At 37.2% G+C, this 12,114-nt stretch overlaps 1 long non-coding RNA gene across 2 annotated transcripts in view; it reads left to right on the top strand.

Moving 5' to 3' along the window:
- Nucleotides 1–200: 200 nt before the first annotated feature.
- LOC116652899 overlaps nt 201–12,114 on the top strand; it is a 131,579-nt gene continuing 119,665 nt past the window's right edge. For both annotated transcript variants that reach the window (XR_004306098.1, XR_004306097.1), the window contains exon 1: nt 201–310. This is a non-coding gene — a long non-coding RNA (uncharacterized LOC116652899). The remainder of the gene's footprint in view (nt 311–12,114) is intronic.

The following is a 12,114-nucleotide window of genomic DNA, read 5'->3' as shown; positions in this document are numbered from 1 at the left end:
AGTCACGTTCTTTGTCTAAACTGTGCCCGTCCTCTGGTAGATCTTTGCAGCAACGAGAGCTGCTGAAAGGGCTCTCCACAAACAGGGCTTTCATGGAGTTGTTCTCCTGATGCTGCTTCTTGACGCAGAGCAGCTGTTTGTTACGCAGTGACTACGCCCCGTGCTTGGGACTTGTGACTTCATAATGTGGTGGAGCCTTTTTACCGCGTGCAGTCTTCCCTGAGCTCAGTTGAAGGGTACGGGCCGTTCAGCTAACCATCGGCTGGTGGGCAGAACAGGACAAAACCTGCTGAGATGGCCACGAGTCAAGGTAAGGTGTGGAGACCGTGCTATAGAATTGTTACAGAACATGTGGCCTTTGAGTAGGAACGGCAAAATTTCTTGCTTTAGGCAGGTGGGATTGTCTGTTTTAACTGTAGTCTCTGTTCCGAGCTGTTTACTGGCAGAAAGTACTGAAGCTCATTTAACTTTAGATATCCCTAACAGAGATCTGTCTGTTGGCCCTTGCTTTAAAATGCATCTGAAAATTGTTCGGGGTAGTTTGTTTGTTTTTTGTTTTGTTTTTTTTTTTTTTTGCTTATGTTCCTGCAGGAGTCTGTTGAACAAGGTTCTATCCTGAAGTCAGTGTTTGTGGTAGTGGAAGTAATTCTTGTTGGATTTATTTATTTATTTATTTACCTTTGGGATATGTGTTGAGACTAAATTCATTAAGTATAGCCTGCTGATATACCACGTATTACACTACTTGAAAAGTAGGCTGTGTGGACTTATGCCTGGGGATTTTGTAAAATAAGATTTAATGAAATATGTTGTAGGTGTTCCTTGCTTGGTGTTTATTTGTTGCCGCTTAAGCATTGCTTTCAAAAGCAGTACTTCAGAGATGTCCCGGGGAGTGGCAAGTCAGTTAGGAGACAGCAGGAATAATCTATCAAAGATGCACGAAAATCTGTTGTATTGATTTCTATTGTACAAAACGATAGGGGGAACATACAAGAACCGTTGCAAATAGGAGATTGACATGAAGACTGTTCTCAGTGTAGATGATGGGTGGCACCAGTAGTTCCGATGTTCGAGATGCAGATTTATGAAGTCTGAGATTGAATTCCGCTTTAACTGCTGCTTTGCAGTGTGAATAGTTGTGCTAGTCGTCCTGAAGTTGCCCTACACTGTTGGGCTTTAAGCTTTATACTAAGTAGATCCGTTCAACTATTGCTTTGTAGAGCGTCTGAGACATGGCTTTGTTTCTTATCTTGAGGCGTTCACAGGTTGTTTTTGAAAACAAAAGGTAATTTTACAGTGTTTTCCATCTGCCATATGGGGAGATAATGAGAAGCTTATAGAATTACATGAATTATTTAAACAGCTATACAGGTTCTGCAGGCATTTACTTCAGCTATTGTCATAGGGAGTTGACGTTGCTGAGTTTTACTGAGGCACGGTGAGTAATTATGAGGCTAACTGCATTTAACTAGGGAATAGTGATGGAATGATTAGATTAAGCACATTCAGTGTTGGTATAAAATAAATATCCCTAATAAGCTTTTTCCAAAACCAGTTCATCTGAAGGGGGAAAAAAAAAAAAAAAAAGCTCATAATGCAACTTTTGAAGGCAAAACAGACCTTAGTTTGTACAAAAAATTCCAAAATTAATTTTCAGAATTAAATTTTATGTTCCGAAGTTTCAGTTGCATGAATCTGAAGCAACTTAAGTCTGTAAAAACAAAGATTGAAAGTGGCTAGCCTCTCCTATGCCTTCAAATTCTTTGACAGTCTGTTAACGTGGAGATAATGGTTCTAAAGAGAGCTGTAAGTAATTTGAACAGTTCACTTTGCAGAAGGAACAACTTTGACAGACTTTAAAAAGTATGTATCCTATCACACTTCATAAACAGGTGAAAAAATCTGAAGAGCAAGTAGTCACTACAGTCATGCTTAGGATATGGATGCTGGCTGTCAGATGTAGAAACTCATAGGAAGTGTGTTGCTTTATATTGGTGCAGTCTCTTTGATAAACTGTGTAACTGCTTGGTTTCAAGATTACAGTAAATGTATTTTCTGTGTTTTTTGAATGTTTTAAAATCCTGTTTAATTTTGATGTACAACTGGACTTGTTATCTAACTGCCAGTATGCCAATTCCAAGCTAATATTAAATTTGATATAGAACTGTCATGTGACCATGCAAAGCAGAGTGCCAAAGATTGCCTAATGCTTTATTCTTGCTGTACTTGCCGCCACTGAAGGGCCTACATCTTAATTACTTTCTGTATTGCTTCTTGAAAATCTTCAGGTTATGAAAGTATTCTGTATGAAGTACATGTGCTTTCAAGACACTTCAGATCCTCAGCTTTTTTAATTTCTGGACTTTAAGGTTTTGGACCAGTGATCAAGTGCTCAAATCATTGAACTGAAAGGACTTGGTTAATAACAAACGTTTGTTCATTGTCCCTTAACACTTTGTGATGGTATTTCACATTACGTTTTTCAATTGCAAATTTTGTGCTATTGAGGGAGCAGAGTTTTATGTGAAACTAAGTAATGTGCTGTTCAGAAGGGGAATAACTGCTGTGAATATGTTGTCCAAAAGATGGTGTCCAGGACCTGAAAGGTATGTATATGGGTACCTCTAGGGACTTGTCTCAAAACACACAACTGTGAGGAAGTGGTTGTGGTTAGCAGGCCTTACTAAAGGCTGTGGACAATTTACACATTCCTGAATCTCCAACAGAGCAAGTATAGAGACAAGATCAAAGGAAGGTCAGATGCTCCGTGAGGGAATTAAAGGAGCAGTGAAGACCAGATTGCCATTCTTATCTAGCATATATTCTAAGTGCTAGAAGTAGTGAAAGGAAAATCTGGTATGAAAGTAAAACTGTATTAAATAAGTTAGAAATACTACAGAGAATCTGCTGTTAATCACTTGTGTCAAAGGCAATAACAAACTGCTAATTATACATGCTAGAAAACCTTCTGGCTTTTCTAGTTAGAGATAAGGTGATAGGAGGTATCTTGCCATGAGCAGTTACAGAACAACTTTGCCTGAAGATGATTTTTTCCTGAACCCTTATACTTTATTCATCTACCTTAATATTTTCTCCTGTTGAACTGTGTTCAGTAAATTTATTGCTTACAGCAAAATTACTTTTTTACTGTGTAACCTATAGTTGCCTCATGAAGTGTCAGGGCTTTTTTTCTGAGGTTTCATCCTTGAAAACATTCCCCAGTAGCCTGATTGTATTGACAAACCTCTCAATTACCTTTTCTAACAAGGTTTGGTAGCTGTAGGTTGTGCCTGAAGTATGTGAAAGAACGTAAATCAGCATGCTGCTGTTTACGTAAAACTGCCTGTCTGCTCTTAAATACAGCAGTGTATGCAAGGCATAGAATACCATGGGAGAAGCAGAAGTGAACTACCTGCATACTACAGTCTCCTTACTAATATAATGAATGTATTGCTCTTTTTATAGCTATTTAAGACCTATAAGTTCTTGAGCAAATTATATAGGTTACTCTTTAAGTAATTCCTTTTATTTATTTCAGTGGAAGTTATAACAAATATGAAGAGTACAATAACCCTACTTGGTAGAGCAAATCAGCAGCTGCAAAACACTGCTACAAAGCATTTTGCCAGTTTGCCCCTTTGCTGCCATTTGTTACATGGCAATAAAATGTTGTAGAATATTGATGGGAAGGTTCAACCTACTGTCATACCATCATTATGTGTCTCTGACATGTGAGCAAGCATAATACAGTAGAAGGTATTACTTTTGGAGCAGTCCTTATAATACTTCTGAGTATTAATAAGAGTAGAACACCATACTGACTTCCACTAGGGAGTTGTTACTGGGGTTGTGTATTTTGGCTTGGAAACAGATGATACTGTGGCAAAAATCATAGAAAGGAAAACTTTTTTATAATGGTATGCCAAACATGTATGATTAGGGACAGTTGCATAGAGTGGGAAGTGTTATACAAATATTTAATTATACTTAATAGCTAGTAGTTTGATAGCATAAGTGGAAAAAGAATATCTGAGAATTATCTAAGGTGAAAATATTAAATGTAGTCTGTCTAGTAAAGCAAGGAAATATCTTGTTTGGAAATTAAAAGATCTCATTTGTATGTGGTGGCTTTTCTACAGGTATCAGAATATAGATTATCTATTTCACCACATGTGTTTCACTTCAGATTTAATGCTGGTAGATAAGCAGGAAACCTTTTTCAGAAGATGAGCATGCTGAGTTTATTTTTGTTGCCAACAGCTTCCTCCTCCATTCTCCTCCAGTTTCTGGAAAAGGGAACTAGGATGCGTGTTGTTTAGCACAGTGCAGTGCTTTGAATGACCCAGGAGGCTTAGCCTGTGTAGCAGCTGCTTTCCTCTGCCAAGGCACAGGCAAGAGGATCCTGCTCTGGGTTGGAACTGGTGCTATTGTGCTGCAGGCTGACAACATATTTATTGCTGTAACTTGCTAGCTAAGGAACAGTGCATTGTTATAATTGTTTTGGAGGACACTCAAGGTGTTGGCAACCTGTTTCAAGTTGTATATTCAGCCTGTATATTCCCAAAAGAAACACTGGTAATTTAATAAAGATTCCTACAATTTCCTGCCTCTGAATTACTGTAACTACAGGCAGATGTCAATTTAAATGTAAAAATGACACAATGGAGATTAGAGGAGCTCTGTGAGTACAGGCTGATTATAAGTATCAACTAAAACATAGTAGGAATGTGGTTTCTTTAATTGTAAACAATTGAAATATTAAGTAGGATTTTATTATCAGTGCCTTCAAATTGTGTGTCAGAACTGTGAACTGTTGTTAAATACTTTTAAGCTGTGCCAAAAGAAAATCTGTATTTGCCTTCCCAATGTTGTTTGTATGAGAAATGTTTAAAATCCTATTATGTCTTTGTAATGAGGATTATTGCATATACAACAGTACAGCAGTTCTACTTAGATTACCGCAGGTATTACTGGACAAATAATTTTAATTTAAAATGAATTGATCACGAGTATGTAATGTAATGAATAGATGTATCATTGAAAGCATTTATAACTTATAAGAATTAGCTTGACATTTTATCAATTACTTACTTCCTGGGGAAGTCTAAGCTCAAACACCTTGACTCTCCATACTTTTCAAAGTGTGTGTTAATGGTGATAAAAGACTGACTGAGGTAATAGATTCATTGGAGCCTATGAGCTAATTAGTGAGATCCTAGTTAGAACCACTGAACTTAATGACTTGATAAAGCTGTCTTGTGGAGAATCCATTGATCTCTCACTCTTCTTGAAACCCTATAAATAATTCTCATTAAGTGCTGGTAATGCATCTGGATCCCTGGACTTCAGTTAGACCACCTACTGTGCGAAAGGATCTTGCTAGACATTGGAGTAACATGAAACAAGGGAAGAAAATGATGCCCAGTTTGCATCCAGATGCATCTTGTGTGTGTGCAGTACTTTGAAGGACAACAAATGTGTCTCTCAACGCTAGTTGGTGTCTTGGTTTCGGCTGAAATGACATTAATAGCGCACTAGTGTTTTTGCTGAGTGATGGGAAAACGCCTAGGACCAGAGTGGAGCTGCTGCTGTGATGGTGTGGGGAGGGGTCATGGTGGTCCTTGGTTGAGGCCTAGGGTCATTGTGTACCATGTGGTATTCAGAAGGTTATAAAGCTGTGGACAGCTTGGACATGGCTGCTGTTCCAGGGTTGCCAAGTGTTGGTTAGCGGGGGAGGGAGTAATTGTATATGCATTGCTGCTTTTTATTAATCTCTTTTCCTTTTCTGTATTAGTAAGTAGAATTCATCTCATTCCTCGAGTTCTATTTCATTTCCAGTTCCCTGTGTGGTGCTGAGCTGTTTACCCTGGGGAAAACCACAATAGTTGGATAGTAATTATGGTTGGTTTGTTAACATGAAGCTGTTAGTGATTTATCAGTGATCCTCTTTGGTGGCTTGAACTGAGATCCAGTTTCTGGTTTTTGTTCTTTTACTAACGCTTTTCTGTGATGAACAGCTGTAGAAAGATTCTCTGCTTTCTGATGTGTTTATTTTCTGCCTAGTTCCAGGATCAAAATACAATGATGGAATTCTTGTAAAAGTATGAATTTGGAATGAGTCTAGGATGCGCATCGTGCTTTTGCTACTACAAGAGGAACCCAGCTTACTGGATGATTCATTCTGTTCTTGTTCATGTGCCATGTTTTTGTAGAAATTTAAATAATACCAAATGAAGGAAAGAGATAAGGTCAATACTTCTTTTCCTGTTATATGGACTTAGAGAACAGAGCAGACTAATTGAAAATGCATTCAATTTCTAAGGCATTAATTTTTCTATCTTCAGGGAAGTTCTTTTCCCTTCTTTTGAACCAGTGAGACATCATGCAATTCTCCATGCCCTGGAGAATGTCCTGACCAATGAACTGAAATATTCCCATCTGAAAAGAATACTGAAGGAAATATACAAAATAGAAAAATCTTGAAGTTGTGACTCCATAACTTTCCTGATTAGTAGGTCACTCAGAGCTGTAGATAGCTCTGCTGGGTTATAAGCTCGAGGTCAAATGTGAGGTGAGCAGAAGAGAGAATAGAATTATTTGCCTTCAGAGATGGATTGTCTGTACAAAACATTGTGTGTATAGCAGTTCTGATGTTTCTTTTGTGACTTGACTATGATGGTTTAATATTCTAATTTTCATTTATTTATTTATTTATTTATTTTAAAGATTTATCCTGTTTTGACTAAAAGTAATTATGATTCTTTGAGGCTGATTCAAATGCTCTGTCCACAAACACAATTTTTGTTACTTAAAGTTTATTACTTATCTTCTATGCTTCTTTTCCATCTATATCACCCCCAGCAGAATATTATCAAAGTTGAGTATAATGTTGTATTTACAGCTGTTTTAATTTGTCCTCTTACAAATGCAGGTTTTTGGTCTGAGATGTTTCAGGTAGATTTGCAAATGTAATACAAATCTATATTGTGCAGACTCAAGGATTTTCTGTGTGTAGCTTAATATATGCAGTGCAGTCCTGGAATGTAGGATATATGTTCAGTTGTCTGTACCTTCCCTAAATTTCAGTTCACACCAGTGTGTGGCATCTGTGATGCTGTGATTTGCCAACCAGTGTTGGACTTAATTGGGAGTATGGTGGATAAAAAGGTGGTAACTTCTGGTATTGCGTGATCTGACAAACAGCTTGTATTTTATATGGGATGCTCCTGTTAAGCTACTGCAAAGCTTCCTCTTCAGCAAAATCAGACTGGGGCTGATTGTATAGCTAACTCAGCATTATGCAACAATATGGCAATATGCAATATACAAAATGCAACAACTTCTCCAAGAGCTGGAGACAAACAAGACTTATAGCAGTGAGGCTTTGGTACATTCCCATGATGTGTGTTGTATCCAAGTGCTGTTGGATTAATCTTTGGAGTGGATAGAATTGATTTTTTTCAGATTGTTTTTTAAATTTGTGTCATGGTACATGAACGTATAATAGAAAGTGAAATTGTCACCACACAATACAAAGTGAAAAGGTGCAGGCAGCTCTTACAGGAACGTCCGCTACAGAGCTTCAGTTGTTACTGCATGAAGAAATACTCCAGCTAGCTTGCAATTAAGCCAGTGTCTTCACATAATGCTTCTTAAGGCATAGAAACTGAGGTAAGGAAAGCTGTGTAGCTGCATAACACTGCTATGTGATTGGAATACGTAGCTCTGAGATTTACCCACTTTTTTAAAAAGTACTGTATAGATGAAGCTGTATTTTTACAGAAATTTATTTTTATTTAAAACATCTTTCTGAATTGCACAGCATAGACAGCTTATAACCTGCTCTCTGAAGTAGTTTGTCATAAGTTTTGGTATAAAGCCTTCTTCACATGATTAAGGCAGAATCAGCTATCTTTTAGTTATGATCATTCAACTCTTCCATACGGCATCAGGAGTGCAGGGCAGCCAGCCAGTGCATTGAAAGTGAAAGCTAATTCACTTGGGCTAGCTCAAGACAACAAGGTTTATTTTCTTGTTCCCCTTCATGGCAGATATCCAGTAAATGCTCGTAGTGTTGTACAATGCAGTGCCTCTTAAATGCTACATGGAACACTTTAACTGCTCTTTACTAGTAAATCCCCCAAAACCATTTCAGACTCTTTTCTATGGGGTCCTCTGACTTCCCTACTATGTGTGTCAGTTGTTGTGGCACTCATTCTTGACTTGTGCCCAATATGTCAAGCAGTCCAGATCATTTCACATTAGTGGTCTGTCCTCTTCATTCATTTCCCTATTTCTCATATAATTTATGAATGTTATTAGTGATTAATTTGTATATCCTTTCAAGTATTTGATAAAATGTTAATTAGAACTCTGAAATCCTGCTAAAAATGAACCTTCTGATTATTTATCAGTATCTTAATTTACTTACTATGTATCACTTTTTCTGAGTCCTTTTAACTGAAATACCATGCAGTAAGATGACAGTTGCTAAGCAGGGTGCTAAGTAAATAACTTGATACTTCCTACAAAGGAAATAGCTTGATATATTTTTTTAATTAAAAGTGATGTTGTTTTTATCTGCCTTAGACTATCATTAATAATATTTTAATGGAGACCCTGTATGTGGAGATGTTCAAGGCCAGGCTGATGGGTGTTCTGAGCAAACTGATCCACCTGTGGATATCTCCATTCTAGGGGAGTTGGACTAGGTCATAGAATGGTTTGGGTTGGTAGGGACCTTTTAGATCATCTAATTTCAAACTCCTTGCTATAGTCAGGGACATCTTCTCTTAGACCAGGTTCTTCATTTAGCCTGGCCTTGAATTCTTCCAGGAAGGGGGCACTCGAACCTCCCTGGGCAACCTGTTCTAGTGTCCCACTTCCTTCACAGTAAAGAATTTCTTCTCGATATCTAGTCTAAATCTGCCCTCTTCCAGTTTAAAACCATTTATCCTTGTCCTGTTACTACATGCCCTTATAAATTATAGTTCCTTAGATGATCTATAAAGGTCCTTTTTAACTCATAAGGATTCCATGTTTTTTCTCGTTTACTCTTTAATATATAGATGGAACTTTAGCTTTCTTCCACTGTGTTTGAACCTTGGCTAATGCGTGAAGTGTTGTTGAGCCTTTGTGTTCTTGTCCCAGCCTCCCTCTGGAGCCAGATGTATGTTATTGTGGAGCAGCTTCTCTAGATATGAGTTGCTGTTGCATCTTTGTACTGTGGTGCTGTATCATTACCTCTTTCTGGTTTGCAAGACATATTCTATTTTCTACTTGTTTCGTGAAACACCACATCTGTTTTTTCCACCTAGAAATGCACTTACTTAATCTTTTACTTTCATTTCTAACTTAGCAAAGAAACACAAGGCACTAAGTCCCTTTCCTATTTAACTTCAGCTTTGATAATGGCTACATTCTGGTGTCTTTTACTTCTCTTAATGATTTTTCTGCTGGTTTATAACTTGTTTCATATTCAGTGCACTACCTCTTTACATGTATTCTGAGACTTTGGAGAGCTTTTTCTCCATAAGCATCATATTGATTTTCTTTTTAAATGAGCAAAAAATTATTCATTCATAATGTAGTGATTGCTTGAGCATCTAGTCAAAGAATGTTAAATAACTTCAAATTATTGTTCTATTAGTATTTTTGCCAATTAATTGGAACCATTTTTATCCGGATTCCTGACACACTTTGAATGTTTTCTATCTGTGCATGAAACTGATATATTTATATATTTGTAAAAACATAAATATTTATTTTTTCCAAAAGTAAAAACATGTCTATGAAAACCTTATTTTCATTATTGCTTTTCCACTAAGTAGAAACAGTGATAATAATAATGGATGTTTCTGTAGTAAATTCTTCAGAATGAGTCCTGGTTTTCTGGGGTTTTAATTTCATAGAGGGCGAGGGGGGTGAGGAAGTATATGTGGTGTTACAGTAAGCAACAAGGGGAAGACTTTTGGTTAGACACCTAGTTGGCTTCTAAAGATTTAAAGAAAAATATAAAGTTCTTGACAACTTTAAATGGTCAAGCACATGAAGTTACCCATTAGGTGGATGTAACATATTCTGTGACAACAGCTACCTCCTCCTTACTTTGGCTACAGTTAAACAGTCTCTGGGAGGATCTATGGGTTTAGATTTGGATTAAAATGGAATCTACTGATTTTTGTTGAGCGTTGGATCCTATTTTGCACTTCTGTATCAGTTATTCAGTGAAAGATGTTAGCATGTAGCCACAGTAATGCTCTCATTGGAAGCTCCAGTAGAGTAAGCTCCTCCTGGGAAGTAGCTGTATCTTGAGCATCCTTGCTATAGGAGACTGAGGCAAAGAAAAGTTCCCAAATACCAGACTATACTTGTCACAGCTGGTATGCATAGCAATTGCAGCAGAAAACTGCATGGCACAGCACTTTCTTCAGAATAAAAAATGTGCCTCTATTCCAAGGGATCCTGCAAGGCAATATGTAACAGCATCATATGCAATCTAATGAATTAGTCATGTGAAGCTATTAATCATACTCCTTTCACCACTCACTCCTCTATTAATCAATTCCTGCCAGAAATTTAACATTACATATTCCTCAGACATTTCATACACCTACTGCTGTTTAAATTAACCTCAAACTTCATCAAGTCTCCTTTTCCTTCAAACTATCTATTTTCTCAAGGCATGAAAGATGGGATTTCTATAGAAAGTTAGTTACTCTAATATTGTGGGGGGTCACTTCAAGTATTATAAACCCAGAATATATTTCATATTCAGCAATGCGTGCCTACAGAAATTAAGCTTTGTAAATCTGTTACTGACTTCCAAATGTGAAAGAAGGTGGTTTCTCCACTTCGTGGCTAAGTGAGCATAGAGAAGAAGCTGTATGGCATTCTTAAAGTACTGAGGACAAACCCAGAGGTGGAAATGAGCATAGGAATTTTTTATCACCCATCCTTTACTGTTGTACTGTTCATCCCACCACATTTCTGTGGTGGCAATTAGGTGATAATTTTCTAATTGCACCATGGCTTCTTTGTCTTGCTTATTTCCCATGCTGCGTGCATTGGTATAGAGGCACTTCTGCTGGATTATCAGAAGTGTTTCTTGAGATATAAAGTACTATAAAATGTCATGGCATTTGACTCAGCTGGATGTATCTATAACTGTTAATCGTTGTATCCTTTTTTAGCTAATGGGCGCAAAGGGACAATTATAGGACAGTTTGCCTTATTTTGCTGACTTATTTTAGACATCTGTTCTATGCTATTTCCAGGACATAAGTAATTTCAGTAGGTCATATGAATCTCCATTGTATATGAAAGAAACTCAGGATAAGTATCTTAAACATTGTAGTCTGCTCCATGGTCAGATGTGGGTTTTGTTTTTGGTCTTCAAGACCTCACTTGGTAAGGTGCTCTGTGAATTCTGCAGCTGATGGTATGGTTGTTTGTCAGCAGAAAATTTAGGTTTACACAGATGTTCCAACTGGCACAGTTGCTCAAATTTTAATTTGACTCCAAATGCAGACTTAAGTTTTGGTTTCATACATACCAGTATGCTACTGCTGTCAAATAGGCAATCTGTCAGTGAAAGCTTTCAAAGTCTTATGCTCTGAGTGGAGGGAAAAAAATAGGAGAGACAGCTACCACAAGCTGACAGACCATATTACAGCAATAAGAACAGACTGTTGTGTTTGGGCACTTTGTAGTGATAAAATACTGTAAACAGTGGAAAATAATGGTTCTTAATGTCTGTGCATTCCGCATTTATGTCCGAGTCAAGCCTTTAAAAACATTGATCATTACAGTAACATTTTAGGGTTTGTATTGCACTTCAAGGAAAACTGAATCTGAACTGTAAGTGTTCTTTTGTTTTTAAATTACAGTCTTATGACCACTAATCAGTATTGTGGTGTTATGCTGATAGACTTAATTGTGCCTTACAAATAAATATGATCGTATCAACAGTCTATTTCTTTTGAAAATCATAACTTATATAGCAATATTCCTTGGAAAACCATAATTATACTTTTTAGTTACCCTGGAGGTAGGCAAAGATTTTCTGTTTCTGATATTACTTTGCAAATTCTTCTGTATGAGTATCTCCTCAGT

The sequence above is a fragment of the Coturnix japonica genome, chromosome 2 (genome assembly GCF_001577835.2).
Source record: "Coturnix japonica isolate 7356 chromosome 2, Coturnix japonica 2.1, whole genome shotgun sequence".
Taxonomy (NCBI): Eukaryota; Metazoa; Chordata; class Aves; order Galliformes; family Phasianidae; genus Coturnix; species Coturnix japonica.
This window is presented reverse-complemented; position numbering and strand designations above follow the sequence as displayed.